This window comes from Macaca fascicularis, chromosome 16 (assembly GCF_037993035.2).
Source record: "Macaca fascicularis isolate 582-1 chromosome 16, T2T-MFA8v1.1".
Lineage (NCBI taxonomy): Eukaryota > Metazoa > Chordata > Mammalia > Primates > Cercopithecidae > Macaca > Macaca fascicularis.
Window position 1 is genome coordinate 56060001 of NC_088390.1, and position 16115 is coordinate 56076115.

The 16115-nt window shown below is 50.0% G+C and overlaps 1 protein-coding gene across 4 annotated transcripts in view; it reads right to left on the reverse strand.

Annotated features, from left to right (window-relative positions):
• Nucleotides 1-16115, reverse strand: part of ABCC3 (ATP binding cassette subfamily C member 3) — a 56832-nt gene that overhangs the window by 39775 nt on the left and 942 nt on the right. The gene's annotated exons all lie outside the window — the stretch shown is intronic.

The window sequence follows — 16115 nt, forward strand, 5'->3', positions numbered from 1 at the left end:
AAAATAAGTGAATACAATGAATGTAAGTAAGATAAAATTCCCAGGTAAAAGATGTCCTTCCTATACCAGAAGGTTTTATTATTACTTTTTTGAAACAGGGTCTCTGTCACCTACTCTGGAGTGCAAGTGGCAAGATCTCGGCTCATTGCAACCTCTGCCTCCTGGGCTCAAGCAATCCTCCTGCCTCAGCCCCGCCAAGTATCTGGGACTACAGGCGCAAGCTATCACACCCAGCAGATTTTTGTATTTTTTGTAGACAGGGGTTTCACCATGTTGCCCAGGCTGGTCTTGAAATCCTGAGGTCAAGTGTTCCACCTGCCTCAGCCTCCCAAAGTGCTAGGATTACAGGCGTGAGCCACCATACTCAGTCACCAGACAGTTTTAACACTCTTAGCATCAAGAATAGAAAGTTGAGGAGGAGGGAAATCTGTACAAACAACAATTTAGTTTTCAGGCCTCGCAAAACAAAAAACCTAAAGGGATATAAATGATTTTTTGCCTCCTTTACAGTTTATTATTACAGGGCGACTAAAGACATTTTGGATCATTGATAAACATATTCTACACTGACAAATTGTACTATGAGAAAGCTCATGCTTCTAGAAATTATGGTTCATAGATTTACCAATCTACAGATTGCTGGTGTGACACACAATTCACAAAGGCTTACTTTCTAATTTCCATGGAAATTAAGGTCACTAAGGGTTAAGAATTCTTTTTTTTTTTTTTGAGACGGAGTCTCGCACTGTCACCCAGGCTGGAGTGCAGTGGCGCAATCTCAACTCACTGCAATCTCCACCTCCTGGGTTCAGGCGATTCTCCTGCCTCAGCCTCCCCAGTAGCTGGGATTACAGGTGCCTGCCACCACACCCAGCTGATTTTTGTATTTTTAGTAGAGACAAGGTTTCACCATGTCAGCCAGGCTGGTCTCAAACTTCTGCCCTCAAGTGATCTGCCTACTTCGGACTCCCAAAGTGCTGGGATTACAGGCGTGAGCCACTGCGCCTGGCCAGGTTTAAGAATTCTAATATATGTATGTGTATTACATAATATATGTACCTACTACATCTAATATATGTACCTACAATTACTAGAAACAATAAGGGGGAAACTCGATATGAAAATATACAAAGAAGCTAAGAAAAAGAAATATATAGAAAAGAAATATACAAAGGAAGCTAAGGAAAAGCTATAAGATGTGAGGATGTTTTGTTCTGATAAGGGAAAAAGAGAATAAATTTTATCCTAAAGTGAAATGACTGATTTTTAGAAAATGAGAAGAGGAAAAGTATAGAACAAAAAGTGAATGGATATGAAAGTTGTGGGAGGTTTGTGGCAGATGACTCTTGTGAAAGAAATTTTATGTGTGACCAAGCTGGCTAAGATTAGGAGGTAATTATTTATAAGTTTTTTAAGAATAAAAGTTAGCAACCGGGTGCGGTGGCTCACGCCTGTAATCCCAGCACTTTGAGAGGCGGAGGCGGGTGGATCACTTGAGGACAGGAGTTCGAGACCAGCCTGGTCAACATGGTGAAACCCCATCTCTATTAAAAATACAAAAAATAAGCTGGGCGTGGTGTGTGTGCCTGTAATCCCAGCTACTTGAGAGGCTGAGACAGGAGAATCGCTTGAACCCTGGAGGTGGAGGTTGCAGTGAGTGGGGATTGCACCATTGCTCTCCAGACTGGGCGATAAGAGCTAGTATTAATATCAAAATTACAGTGATGCAAAACTAGAATTTGGTTCTCTCCATTAAAACAACACGGTGTTCTTAGATTATTGGTCTCATCATAATAGGAAATTGTAAAAGGGTTTTCTTTCTCTTTAGGTAATTGGCCTAGAAAACAAAGATTCTGTGTTCTACCCAAATAATTTCCTGTGCTTCATGCTGTCTTTGTTAGGTTTTTGATCACTGAAGAAAACTGAGAACTCGCTATTAAAAGAGCTAAGCTTTTTCTACAACTATGTAACTTTTTGTGGATGCCTCCAAAGTCTTTTAATGAATGGTTATTGTTCACAGTGACCTGTAATCCTACGAAAAAAATTTGTTTTATGTGCTGTGTGTCCTTCCTTCCTTCCTTCCTTCCTCCTTCCCTCCCTCCCTCCCTTCCTTCCTTCCTTCCTTCCTTCCCTCCCTCCCTCCCTTCCTTCCTCCTTTCTTTCTCCTTTCCTTCCCTCCCCTCCACTCCCCTCCCTCCCTTCCTTCCTCCTTTCTTTCTCCTTTCCTTCCCTCCCCTCCACTCCCCTCCCTTCCCCTCATCTTTCTCCTCTCCTCTCCTTTCTTTTTTTGACAAAGTCTCACTCTGTCACCCAGGCATAAACCTGACTCCGTACATAGTGGAGTGTAGCCTAATTCAATATGTAAATAAACTGCAACGTAACTTGAGAGTATATTCTTACAATAAGCAACCAAGCTGCAGTCAAATATAGCAGAATTTTCAGCCAATCACAAGCTGCCAGTTGATCAGAACATGTCCACATAAGGCAAACCCTCACTGCACCATGCCCAAATAAGGCAAATTATGATCTGTAACCAATCACGCTGTTTCTATACATCAATTCCTTTTTCTGTCTACTAATACCGCCTGCCCATATTGCTGGGTGGTAAAATTCTATGAACCTCTACTGGTTCAGGATGCTGGCTGAATCATGAATTGCTCTTTGCTCAAATAAACTCTGCTAAATTTAATTTGTCTAAAGTTTTTAAATTTTAACAAATTTTCCTCAAATGTGTGGTGACTTTTTTTTTTTTTTTTTGAGATGGAGTCTCACTCTGTTGCCCAGGCTGGGGTGCGGTGGTGCGATCTCAGCTCACTGCAACCTCTGCCTCCAAGGTTCAAGCAATTCTCCTGCCTCAGCCTCCTGAGTAGCTGGGATTACAGGCATGTGTCACGATGCCCAGCTAATTTTTGTATTTTTAGTAGAGATGGGGTTTTGCCATGTTGGCCAGGCTGGTCTCGAACTCCCGACCTCAAGTGATCCACCTGCCTCGGCCTCCCAAAGTGCTGGGATTACAGGCGTGAGTCACTACGCCTGGCCTGTGGTGACTTGCAGCTTGGCTGTCTCAATACTTTGGAGTAAGACACTAAAGAGTTGGCTGCTCTGTTTGTTGGGGGCAGGTGGATTTGGGACTGGATCTGTGACTCCTCAGGACGATCTGTGAACAATGATGAGTGAGAGTACCAAGAACCAAGGACCAAGAAAGCGCTACTGAAGACAGAGTACCGAGGACCAAGCTTATTGGCTGCGGGGCTTCACTGCAGAGTGATCAAGTAGGAACCTGGTCCTTTAGGGAAGACTCCCCCAACAACTGGAAGAATCTGGAGGTCTTTTCTCCGGAGCCAATTTAGGAATGAGGGCTGAGGGTTCTATCCTTCAGTATGCAGACTTTTACTTAATTCCACAGAATAAACTGCTGGTCTTCTGTGAGGTGGCTGGAATTTGCCTGGCTTTAAGAGGGGATGGGTAAGTAACTCGGGTGTTTCATCTCTCCTTATGCATTCTCCTAGCAGCCCCTGCTTTCAGCCCTGCTCTTCCCCTTGCCTCCTTCAGCCCTCCAATCCCCGAGCTTTTACAGACTCCAAATGGCCTTTGGTTTCAGTTGTTCTCTGCTGTGTCAGTGATCACTCCTTGACCTGTTTCTCACTTTCCAAAAAGGTGTTAATATCTTGCCTCCTGTTGTCTCCTCTTCTCTTTGTCCTTGTAGGTTTACATTTTTAATTCCTTACTGTCATTTTGAGGGAAAATCAGGAAGGACTGGAGATAAAATCTTGTGTTCAATCCACCCTATAGAACCAGAACTCCCTCCAACTACAATTTTTTTTTTTTTCTTTTAGGCAGAGTCTTGCTCTGTCTCCCAGGTTGGAGTGCAGTGGTGTGATCTCGCCTCACTGCAACCTCCGCCTCTGGGGTTCAGGTGATTCTCCTGCCTGAACCTCCCAAGTAGCTGGGATTACAGGCTCCCACCACCGCGCCTGGCCAATTTTTGTATTCTTAGTAGAGACGGGGTTTTGCCATGTTGGCCAGGCTAGTTCTCAAACTCTTGACCTCAGGTGATCCACCCACCTTGGCCTCCCACAGTGCTAGGATTACAGGCGTGAGACACCGTGCCCAGCCTTCAAGGGCGAATTAAATAGACCCGTTTCAGACTTTATGCAGGACCTCCCTGCAACAGTGTGGGCTTCCCCCATCTCTTGGAAACTACTCTTTCCCGGTTTCCTGGTTTGTTGGCAAGCATTCCTTGCTGTCTCCTTATCTTCCTTCTAGTTCACCCTGCGGACATGGGCCCTAGTCCCCAAGTTCTGACCTTGGTCCTCGGTGCTCTCTCTCATCATTGTTCACAGACTGTCCCGAGGAGTCACAAATCCAGATCAACAGCTCAAATCACCTCCTGAGCCTCGGCCCCGACTTCCTGCTGCCTCTCAGATGGCATCACCGTCTGCCTGCAGCCACCTCATATTCAATACCTCTCAAACTAAGATCCTTCACTCCCTGCCAGGACCAGCCCTTCCTTTGGCCTTGCCTGCCTCTGCCAAGGGCATCACCATTCTCCCAGCTACCCTGACACCTATGGGGACCTAGGTCCTCTTGATTCTTGATGGAAGCATAGTAGCTGGACAAAGAGGTGTTTGAGACTTGGCAGGGAAAGGTTAAGCACCTTGGCCAAGGTCACATAGCTTAAAAGAACTTACACTTGGCTGGGCGCAGTGGCTCACACCTGTAATCCCAGCACTTTGGGAGGCAGAGGTGGGCAGATCATGAGGTCAGGAGTTCGAGACCAGCCTGGCCAACGTGGTGAAACCCTGTCTCTACTAAAAACACAAGAATTAGCTGGGCGTGGTGGCAGGCACCTGTAATCCTAGCTACTCAGGAGGCTGAGGCAGGAGAATCGTTTGAACCCAGGAGGCGGAGGTTGCAGTGAGCCGAGATTGTGCCACTGCATTCCAGCTTGGTGACAGAGGGAGATTCCGTCTCAAAAAAAAAAAAAAAAAAAAAAGAAGTCACACTTAAGCTGTGTGATCTTGGCCAAGGTACTTAACCTCTCGCCTCTCTGGGCCTTGGTTTCTTTAAGGGTAACATCGGGATGATAATATCTCTTATCTGGTTCCCCCCATCTGGCCCCTTGGCCAGGTCCTCACCTCTTCATGAGCAATTGCCATGGACTTCTGGTCTCTTCCCTTCAGATTCCCTGGGGGCCCAGATCCTATGTGGTCTTCCCCTTCCTTTCTGGCCATGCCATCACAGTCTCTTTGCTGATTCCCCTGCCTGGTGCGAGAGGGTCCCGGAGCTCAGTCCTTTCCTCTTCTCTGCCTCCTTCTTATCTGCACTCACCCTCTTGGCAATCCCACACAGTCTCATATGATATACCATCTATATGCCAATGACTTTCAAGTCTATCTCTCCAGTTCATTGCTCCCCAAATCTCCAGCTCCATATCTAACTGCTGACTTGACATCTTCACTCCATACACCCTACAATAGCCTGCAAGGACCTGCACAATGTCCCTTCCCCCAACCCATGACCCTCTCCCTGCCTTTCCTGCTTCACTCCAGCCACGGGCCTCCTTGCTGTTTCTGAACGCACTTGCTGCCCCTGTCTCAGGGCCTTTGTGCTTGCTTTTCTCTCCCCCTGGAACACTCCTCCCCCAGACATCCTTAAGTCTTTCTTTCTCAACGAAGCCTACCCTGACCATCCTGTTTAATACTGCCACCTGTGTCCCACCCCTGTATTCCCAATTCTCCCACCCTTCTCCGCTTTTTCTTTTCTCTATAGCACCTATCACCTTTTGACATGATATATAATTTACTAATTTATTATGTTTTCTCTCATCTTTTCCTTTATTTGCTGACATGTAAGCTCTTTGAAGGGAAGAACCTTTATTTTATTTATCTATGTATCCTAGACCAGGTACATTGCCCAGTGCTTTGAGAGGCCAAAGCAGGAGCATCACTTGAGGCCAGGAGTTTGAGACCAGCCTGGGCAACATAGCAAGACCCCGTCTCTACAACAATTTAAAAAATTAGCCTGGTCTAGTGACAGGCACCTGTAATCCCAGTTACGAGGAGGCTGAGGCGGGAGGATTTCTTGAGCCCAGGAGTTTGAGGCTGCAGTGAGCCATGATTATGCCACTGTACTCCAGCCTGAGCAACAGAGCAAGACCTGGACTCTTAAAAAAAAAAAAAAAATATATATATATATATATATATACACACACACACACATGTTTATTGAATAAATGAATGAAAGAAAGAATAATAGTATTATTACATCCCTCTAAATTTTCAGTAGCTGCTTACTGCCTAGAAGGCAAAGTTCAAACATTTTACTACGGCATTCAAAGTCCACAGCTGGCCTTGAAATATCTGGCTATGCGAACTGTTGAATCATCTGTATGCTTGAGTTCTGAGTTCTCCCATCAATTTTTTTTTTTTTTGATGGAGTCTTGCTCTGTTGCCCAGGCTGGAGTGCAGTGGCACGATCTCAGCTCACTGCAACCTCTGCCTCCCATGTTCAAGTGATTCTTGTGCCTCAGCCTCCTGAGTAGCTGGGATTACAGGCATGTACCACCACGCCTGGTTAATTTTTGTTTTTGTTTTTGTTTTGAGGCCGAGTCTCGCTCTGTCACCCAGGCTGGAGTGCAGTGGTGCAACCTTGGCTCACTGTGACCTCGCCTCCAGGGTTCAAGTGATTCTCCCACCTCAGCCTCCTGGGTAGCTGGAATTACAGGCACGCGCCACTACGCCAGGCTAATTTTTTGTTTTTGTTTTTGTTTAGTTTTGTTTTTGAGATGGAGTCTCACTCCGTCACCCCGGCTGGAGTGTAGTGGCATGATCTCGGCTCTCTGCAACCTCCACCTCTGGGGTTCAAGCAATTCTCCTGCCTCAGCCTTCCAGGTAGCTGGGACCACAGGTGCACGCTACCACACCCAGCTAAATTTTGTATTATTAGTAGAGACAGGGTTTCACCATGTTGGCCAAGCTGGTCTGGAACTCCTGACCTCAAGTGATCCACCAGCCTCAGCCTCCCAAAGTGCTAGGATTACAGGGGTGAGCCACCATGCCTGGCCAAGTTCTAGCATCTTAAGAAAACAACTCATGGAAGGGTAGTGATCTGCACACCCTGCTTCCTTTCCCAACCTGCCTTCCCTTTTTTTTTTTTTTTTTTTGGAAAGAGTCTCGCTCTCTTGCCTAGGCTGGCGCTCTGTTGCCTAGGCTGGAGTTCAGTGGTGCCATCTCAGCTCACTGCAACCTCCGCCTCCCGGGTTCAAGTGATTTGCCTGCCTCAGCCTGCTGAGTAGCTGGGATTACAGGCGTGCATCACCACGTCTGGCTAATTTTTGTATTTTTAGTAAGACGGGGTTTAACCATGTTGGTCAGGCTAGTCTCGAACTCCTGACCTTGTGATCTGCTTACCTCAGACTCCCAAACTGCTGGGATTACAGGCATGAGCCACTGTGCCTGGCCCACCTTCCCTTCTTAATCCCAGACCTCTGCCCTCCAGTGCCCCTGCCCACCTGTGAGATGGCTCTTCCCAAAATACTGCTTTGTGCCCCTTGCCTCATGCGCACAAACCTGCAATGACTCCTGCTGCTCATGAAGTCACATCCTAGCACCCAGCCTGGCCCTCAAGACCCCCTCATGGCATCTCCTCCCACCTCCTTTCCCATTGCTCCCTTCCCCCACAGCCAACTCACTTCATCCTAAATCTGCTCTGAGATTCTTGCTCCTACCCCTTTGCTCAACCTAGTCCCTCTTTTTACCACTTGTCAAAATCCCAACCTAACCACTCCAGGGAGGGGTGGCGGGCCTGGCTGAAAACCCACCCTCTTCATCTTGAGCACCCTTCCTTCTAGAGAGATCCCCTTCCCTGGAGCATCACTCTTGCCGATGCTTGCTGAGGGCCTTGGTGAGTCAGGCAGTGGGCTGGGTTCTTTGGATACAGTGGCACATTGGGCAGACCTGTCCCAGCTCTGTGGAGCATGTAGTCAGGGACATGCTGCCTGGGGGCATTTCGCTGAAGGCCCAGGTGGGCAGAAGGTGTACCACATACATCTTGTATTCTAGAGTCCTATTCAGTATTCAGTGGTTGCTCAAACAGTGTGAGCCAAGGACCCACCTACTCTTGCTGAGTCTCTGACATGCTGGCCCAGGGCTGGAATCTGGGTCATAGGATACACCTCTAGGCCTGGTCAGGTACCCCAGTTAGTTGCCATCCAGATAGCTTGTCCCAAAGCTGCCCTGAACCCAGATCTTCAGGTCTCTGGGCCTGGAGTGTACATCCCATTTCTCTGGGCCCAGCCAGAGCCTCACCTACACAGGGCCTCTCTGGGGCACCCCAGCCTCTGACCTTTGCTTGCTTTTCCCTGACAGCCAGTTAGGTGAGGAAAATAAAGACCCTTAATGTTTCTCTGGCATTTTATTACTGCACTTACCTAGTTGTTATCTGGATATTGTCTCAGAACAACTTCCACAGGCATATAGGAGGGGCACTGTTAGGCCCAGTATACAAAAGAGAAACTACACCCACTTTGGCGACAAAGTTCAAGGATACCTGACAGTGTGTGGCCGGGACAGGCACCCAGGCTTTGTGATGCCACACAGGGCCACTGACTCACAAGGCAGTGTGCATGTTGAGGACAGGAGCCCAGGCGTGGGGACATGGTGGGAATCGCTGTGTGTGCTTGCAGGCCGGTGGCATGGCTCTGTAAGGCGGGTGGGGAGTGGCCACAGGAAGAACCCAACCCCGACACAGAGGATCCAGGATGACTTCTGTCACTTTTGAGCCGTGCAACAGTTGGTGAGCACCTTCGTGTCCTTGAACCTCAGTCTCCACCCGTAAGTAATGGGAGTAATGACAGCATCCGGTCACCTCCCCACAGTGGGGAGAAGGTGGGGAGAATGAACAGCAAAGCACCTCGATGGCAACGAGACAACACTTAGGGAAGCGGGGGATGGAGCCTCCAGCCGTCCGGCCCATGTTTCAGTTTCACAGACACCTGCTCTGTGGCAACAACCAGGGGATCTTGGGGCTGTGAGAACTGGGTGGCTGCTTTGACCCTCAAGGGCATCCAGTCTGGGCTCCTTTCCTTGAGATAAGCATGTCCCGGCTGGGCAGAGCCCTCCCCAGGAGGCGGAGGCACCTGCCCACACAGGCCTTTGCCCCGGATTCCCTATTTGGTTCACTCCAGACCCCGAGCCAGGACATCTATGGGACATGTCATACACAACACGTCCAGAACTGAACTCTTGGCCATCCTCGCCTCTCTAGCTTGCCTGGCCCGGGGATGGCGGCTCCTTCCTCCCGTCTCCCTTCCCAGGCCAGAATCCTTGCAGTTGCCCCTGATTCTTCTTTCTCTCACATCCCACATCCAGTCTCTCAGCAAACCCTGTCCACTCTACCTTCTAATTACAGGTTGAATGACATGACAGTGCCACATTCAACTGTTCTTTTTTTTTTTTTTTTTTTCCCCACTGTAGCCTTGACCTCTTTGGCTGAAGCGATCCTCCTGCCTTAGCCTCTTGAGTAGCTGGGACTACAGGTATGTGCCACCACGCACAGCTAATTTTTTATTGTTTTGTAGAGATGGGGTCCCACTATGTTGCCCAGACTGGTCTCGAACTTCTGAGCTCAAGTGATCCTCCTGCTTCGGCCTCCCAAAGTGCTGGGATTATAGGCATGAGCCACCGCACTTGGCCTTCACCTTGTGCACCCTGATAGACCCAGAATCGACCGCATCTCCCCACCTCTCCTCTCTGACTGCGCCAGCCCCAGTGGCTGCCAGGCTGGTTCTCAAACCCTCCAGGCCTACTCCTGCCAGGGGCAGCAGCCCTATCCCTGGATATCCACATGCCTCATGCCCTCATCACCTGTGACTTTTTGCACAGATCTCACCTTCTCCTGGAGGTCCACCTTGACCTTACTAATCAAAACTATAACTCACTACCCAACCCCCGACCTGTCCCTGCTCCCCATTCCTCTTAGCCTGTTCTATTTTCCCATAGCCCTTAGCCACCTTCTACCATACTATAGATGTGAGTCACTTATTTTATAATTTTTGAAATTGTTTTGTAGAGATGGGGTCTCACTTTGTTGCCCAGGTTGGTCTGGGACTCCTGGGGTTAAGTGATCCTCCTGCCTCGGCCTTCCAAAGTGCTGGGATTACAGGCATGAGCCACCACACCTGGCCTTTATGACATTTATTGTTTTACTGCCTCTTCCCACTAGAGTATATGCTCCACGAAGACAGATTCTTTAGCTCTGTACTCTGCAGTTGATGGTATTTCCTGCTGTTTAGAGCAGTGCCTGGCACAGAGAAGGTACTCAATAACCATCTATTGAACAAAAGAATAAATAAACAAATGAATAGATAAATGGAGGGAGCCAACTCCAGCCCCAGCCTCTGCAGCTTCATGCCCAGGAACACAGCGTGTTCTCTCCCTGGCACCAACGCCACAGTTCTTGGCACCCAGGAGGGTCTCCAACTCAAAGTTATGTGTAAAATGAAGGTGAGGACAGGGCCAGTGAAGGTTATTCCCTGGACCCCATCACACTCCCTGAATCCCTGCAGGGCAGGATGGACGATCCCTTCTCAAGGCTCTCCTCTCATTCCCACTCTGAAGAGCACTACGGGGAAATGAGAGCTGAGCCCACAGCCCCCTCCCCCGCCATCACCCACACAGTTTCCACAGCAACAACAGCTTCCTTAATAATGCGATTAAACAGCTGGATGGGGCTGATAAGGGGAAAGGTCCGGCATCCAGAATGGACCACGTGGCAGAGGCCTCCCTCATGGCAGACTTCATGGTCATTGAAGCTGAAATCACTGCAGACTCATACAGGCGGTAGGTGGGGGTGGGGACACTGGAGCCCTCTGCCCCAGCTTTGCCAGGGACTTCCCAAACCCTGGGGGCCCCAGGCCTGTTGACAGCCTCTGTCATAAGAAGAGTCATTACTTCCTTATTCCTGTGTGGCAGTGGAGGGGGAAGCCACCACTGCAGGACTGCTCCTGAAGTCCCAGATAGGGAACAGATGGACGGACAAAACCATTGACTCAGCAGCAATGAAGGCATGGAGAGAGCAAGGACACACTCTGATCCCCACTCACTCTCACTCAGCCTTTGGAAGGCCTGGGGGCAGGGGCCAAAAACTGCCTTGCTGTAATCCCAGCACTTTGGGAGGCCGAAGTGGTTGGGTCCCCGGAGGTCAGGAGTTTGAGACCAGCCTGGCCAACATGGTGAAACCCTGTCTCTAGTAAAAATATAAAAAGATTATCTGGGCGTGATGGCACATGCCTGTAATTCCAGCTACTCAGGAGACTGAGGCAGGATAATTGCTTGAACCTGGGAGGGGGAGGTTGCAGTGAGCTGAGATCATGCCACTATACTCCAGCCAGGGTGACAGAGCAAGACTCCTTTTCAAAAACAAAACACAACAAAACAAACAAACAAAAACTGGTTGTGCTGCGCCTGCTGGCCCCACGCAGGGATGGCTCACAGGCTCAACTGGCCGATCTGCTTCTGGAAGGGGCTTTGTTTCACTGAGCTCCTGCTGCGGGCCAGGATGATCATTTCACGCTCATGGCAGCTGACATCCAGGGCTGATGCTGGGATTAGACCCAGGAAGTCTCGTTCCAGGTCCCAGCTCCTTCACATGGGATTACAGTCTTTCCTGTACACCTGGTAGGATTCCAGCATGGTATCCCACCCTGGGGATAGAACACTTGCACCCAGATCACCTTTCAGTCATGCAGCCCATTCTCATATCACCTGCTTTGCGCAATTCTTCTCACAGAGCTGAGGGGGCAGAGTGGCTAACACGTGGGTAGTGGCCTAGATGGGGTTCTGGGAGACCCTGGCTAGAAACCAGAATATCCAGTTAGGAGAAATCTGTCTGGGCGCGGTGGTTCACACCTGTAATCCCAGCAATTTAGGAAGTTGAGGTGGGCAGATGACTTGAGGTTAGGAGTTCGAAACCAGCCTGGCCATCATGGTGAAACCCTGTCTCTGCTAAAAATAGAAAAATTAGCCGGGCATGGTGGTGTGCACCTGTAATCCCAGCTACTTGGGAGGCTGAGGCAGGAGAATTGCTTGAACTCAGGAGGTGGAGGTTGCAGTGAGCCGAGATTGTGCTACTGCACTCCAGCCTGGGTGACAGAGCGAGACTCCATCTTAAAAAAAAAAGGAGAAATCCAAGCCTAGAGTTAGGCTCTCATTTGCTGTCCCATCCTGCCCCCTGCCAGCCCCACCCACTGCACCCCAGTGCCAGAAACAGAAACAACTTCAGATCGGGGAGGGGAGGGGCCCAGCCACCCCAGCAATGGCACACCAGGTCTCATTTCACCCTCAACTGCCCAGGGATCCTGCCCCAGTGCGGAGGACTGAACACAGTCTGGGTGCTCTGGCCCTACCTCCAGGGTGGCTCAGCTGGTCGTCCCTGCCAGGACCTTCCTCCCTGGAAGCTTGCCCAGTGTTTCAGGACCATTTCCCTGTCTGGGGGGGGGGCCACAGGCAGGCTTGGCAAATCTCCCTCTTGAATGCCATTTCCCTGACTCACTTCCTTCCCCATATCTCTGGCCCTTAGAGACCCAGGCCCAGGTGACGTGGGGGAACAGTAGGATTGAGGAGAAGCCAGCCTGGGGTCACAAGCAATGAAACACCGTAGCCAGAAGCCGAGAGCTCGGAGGTCGAAGCCACTCAGCATGGGGTTCGCTTGTAGCAGCTAAGATGGCAGAAAGCAGCCCGGGAGCCCTGGCCTTGCAGGGAAGGCTGGGTTCCTGAGGGGAGGGTGAGCTATGGTGTCTGCTCAGTGGAGGAGTGTCTACCTCCCACTCAGCTTCCCCGTGGATGTGCAGGTCACTGTCTTCATTTGAGAGTCAAAATACATTGGCATAGGAGCCTTGCCCATTACTCATACATTTTGGTGGCTGCCTACTAGAAGGCAGAGGAGACCCTGATACCCAGGAGCTCTAAACTTTGAAGGGCCTTAATCATGCATGGCCTTGGCCCCCAAGCCCAAGGCTCATCCTTCCAAAATTGGGCAACTCCAGACCTGAAGTAGGCCCCAGAGCCCACCTCAGTTCTGCTGGAGCCCAGAGAAGGTGAGTCACTTGCCCAAAGTCACACAGCTGGTGAATAGCAGAATTGGGGCTAGCTAAAACAGAGCAGGAGACACAGGGAGCTGAGCCTCCAAGGGACCAGGGATCTGCCCCTCCCTAGGATGGGTAAGCAGCTAAGGGAACAATGAGGTCACCTTCCCCATGTGGGCCTGACCAAGGGGAGACCCATAGGCCTCTACCAAGTGCTGCTTCTAAGTAAGCTCCATATGGAGAGCAGGAAGAGAGCTAGGGAAGGAGGAGTCCAGAAATCTCAGAGGAGGAACCAATGAATCCCCACTGGCCACATCTTCCCTCTTCCCAGCCACAGAATCTCAGGACCCCACCTTCTTTCCTGGCTTGAATCCTCTCTCCAGCATCCCTACCAAGCAGTCGCTAACCATGTCCTTACATACTCCCCAGTGACGGGGAGCTCACTACTTCTCAGGCAGTCCATGCCATCTTTGGATGGCTTTCATGGTCAGGATCTTCAGTTTTCTAAGCTTCCTGGGGCCGTCAGATCAAGGCTAATTCTGCCTGTTTACCTGGGGGGTAAATAGCTCCAGGCCCTTCCTCCATATACTCCCTTCACCACCCAGGTGCTCCCCAACCTCTGTGATTCAGAACGGAGAGGAATCCTGCAGGCAGAGGCCAGCACAGCAGAGCAAAGGGACCCCACCTCCTCCCTTGTTCTGAGGCACCTCTGGCCTCCTGAGTAGTGAGGTGGTTTAATTACACAGTTCACTCTTTTGGTATTTATTTCCACAGAAACTCCCAAGGCACGTTCAGGGAAGTTGGTAACCGGCTTCACAGTCGATACAGGTGAGAAAGAGAGGGATTCATACAAATCATTCACCTGGCAGCTGCTGTGTGAGTACACAGATGTGTATACATCTGTCCCAAGGGCATGGTCCTCTCCAGTCTCCTACCCTCAGATTGAGCCAGGAACAGCCCCCAGCTCCCCAGCAAACAGCTGGAATGGGAGCCACTGGCCCAACAGCCCTGCCAGCTCTTTCCCTGCAGGTCTTCCCACGTCTGACACTCCTTTCTAACCCCATTTTTCTTTCTCCTCCCTCTTCTGGGGAATGTCAGGACTTGCCACCCATAGAAAGCTTCTTAGTTCTTAAAATCATTCCACATTCCCTATCTCATTTGATCAGAAAAATCTTGTGAGGTGGGTAGGGGGTGGGTTAATTCCCATTCCACTGGTGGAGAGACTGAGGCTATAAGGATAAGCTACTGAGCATCTTGGTAGATTAAACGAGCGGCCCAGAGGGGCCTGAACACCCCACCCCCTCCTTGCATTTTCACTCCCGGTTCAAGTACTTCCAGGCTGCCCTGAACCACTTCTCACAAAGTGGGTCACCCACGGGCCCCTAAGGTAAAGGTTCAGAGGGAGTTGTGCCTGAACAATATGCCATGCAAATGAGATGCAACACAGCACATCACAAATGAACAGCCCCGAACTCCAGGCCTTTTTTGAAACTGGACTGTGGCAGAGGTTCCAGCTTCCAGCGTGGACTCTTTCTCCTTTCAGCTGTGCAAACCCTGTCATTCCCTCAGAGGTAGAGCTGGGAGCCTCCCTTCTCTCTCCACACTCCTCCCCCAGTCACCAGCCACACTGGGTGTGTGGCCTAGAACAGGTTTCAGGAGCCAGAAGAGAATGTGAAAGACATTTAGAGATTGGGGTGGGAAGGGGGGTGGTCAGTTTGCCATTTAAGGTATCCAAGCAGAGATCTCACGAGGGCTTCATAATGTAGATGAGCTGACTCCCACGGAGCCTGCATCCTCAGAGGAGGTGTGTATTGCTCACGAGCATCAAGGAGAAGTGCAGGGGCCAGAGGGCCCGGAGGCTCAAAGGCGCACAGTCAGGCAATGGCAAGGCTGTAACCACAGCCCCGGAGTCCTGTTTCCCAGCCCTGCACTCTGTCTTTGATTGTCCTGGGATATTCACTCCCTTGGCCTCAGTTTCCCCAGCTCTACCCTGAGGGATTGGACTCACTGCTTCAAACTCACAAGCTCTCACTTTCTTGGACTCCACAATCCCATGTTAAGGTAGAGCCAGAGGATGTCTGAACATGGGACAAAAAGGGAGTCCTGAATTTCCCAACTCCGGGTTCCAGGAGACCTGTCTCTGTGGAGTCCTAAACTCTCAGGGTTCAGGTGGCTACCCAGGAACAATGAGCCCTTGTGCCTGAAGTTTGGGCACAACCACCCTCTTGATTTTCTGCTTGGCATTCCAGGCGCCACAAACCTGCCACGGCCATACCAGCCTGGCCCCATGGGCAGTGAAAGGAAGTGTGCATGTGAGGCAAAGGCACAACCTCTGGACCTTGGCGGCAAGTGGCCTGTCAATGCTGAATAATAGATGGAGTTCCTGTGGGACTGGGAAAGAAGGGCAGTGACAGAGAAGTTGCACCATCTCAGATTAACCTTTGGGTCACCCACAGAAAAAGAGAGAATCCCAAAAACGCCTTTTTACAGTTTTTTTTTTAACCTCCATTGCCCCAAGTTTCAAAAACTCCATATAACGCCTTCAGCCCATCCTAAACACAGCCCAAGAGCATGGGTCCAGACTTATACACCTATGCACACACGAGCACAGCACGAACTCTTGGGTAACACCCCACGTGCCTGTGTGTATGCGTACACACATACAGGGCACATATGTACAAATACTTAAAATAGGAAAAAGACTTAGAGATTGGGATTCACAGGCCCTGGACACCCCTTGAATGACCACAGAGAAGCCCCTTTAATCTGAGCTCCCTCTGTAAAACGGAGAGCACATGATCACTTGCCTCATAGAGGCAAGTAGGTTTGAAAGCTGGTAAGAAAGCTCCTGGGCTGTAGGCACTTAACTCACCTGAACTGTGCTGGAGGCTGGAGTCAGCAGGCTGAAAAGCAGCTTGTCTTAGAAAGGGATTTGGAGTGAGAGTCACAAAAGGCCTGATTTTCTTTTCTTTTCTTATTTATTTATTTTTTTACAGACAGGGTCTCGCTCTTTCGCCCAGGCCACAGTGCA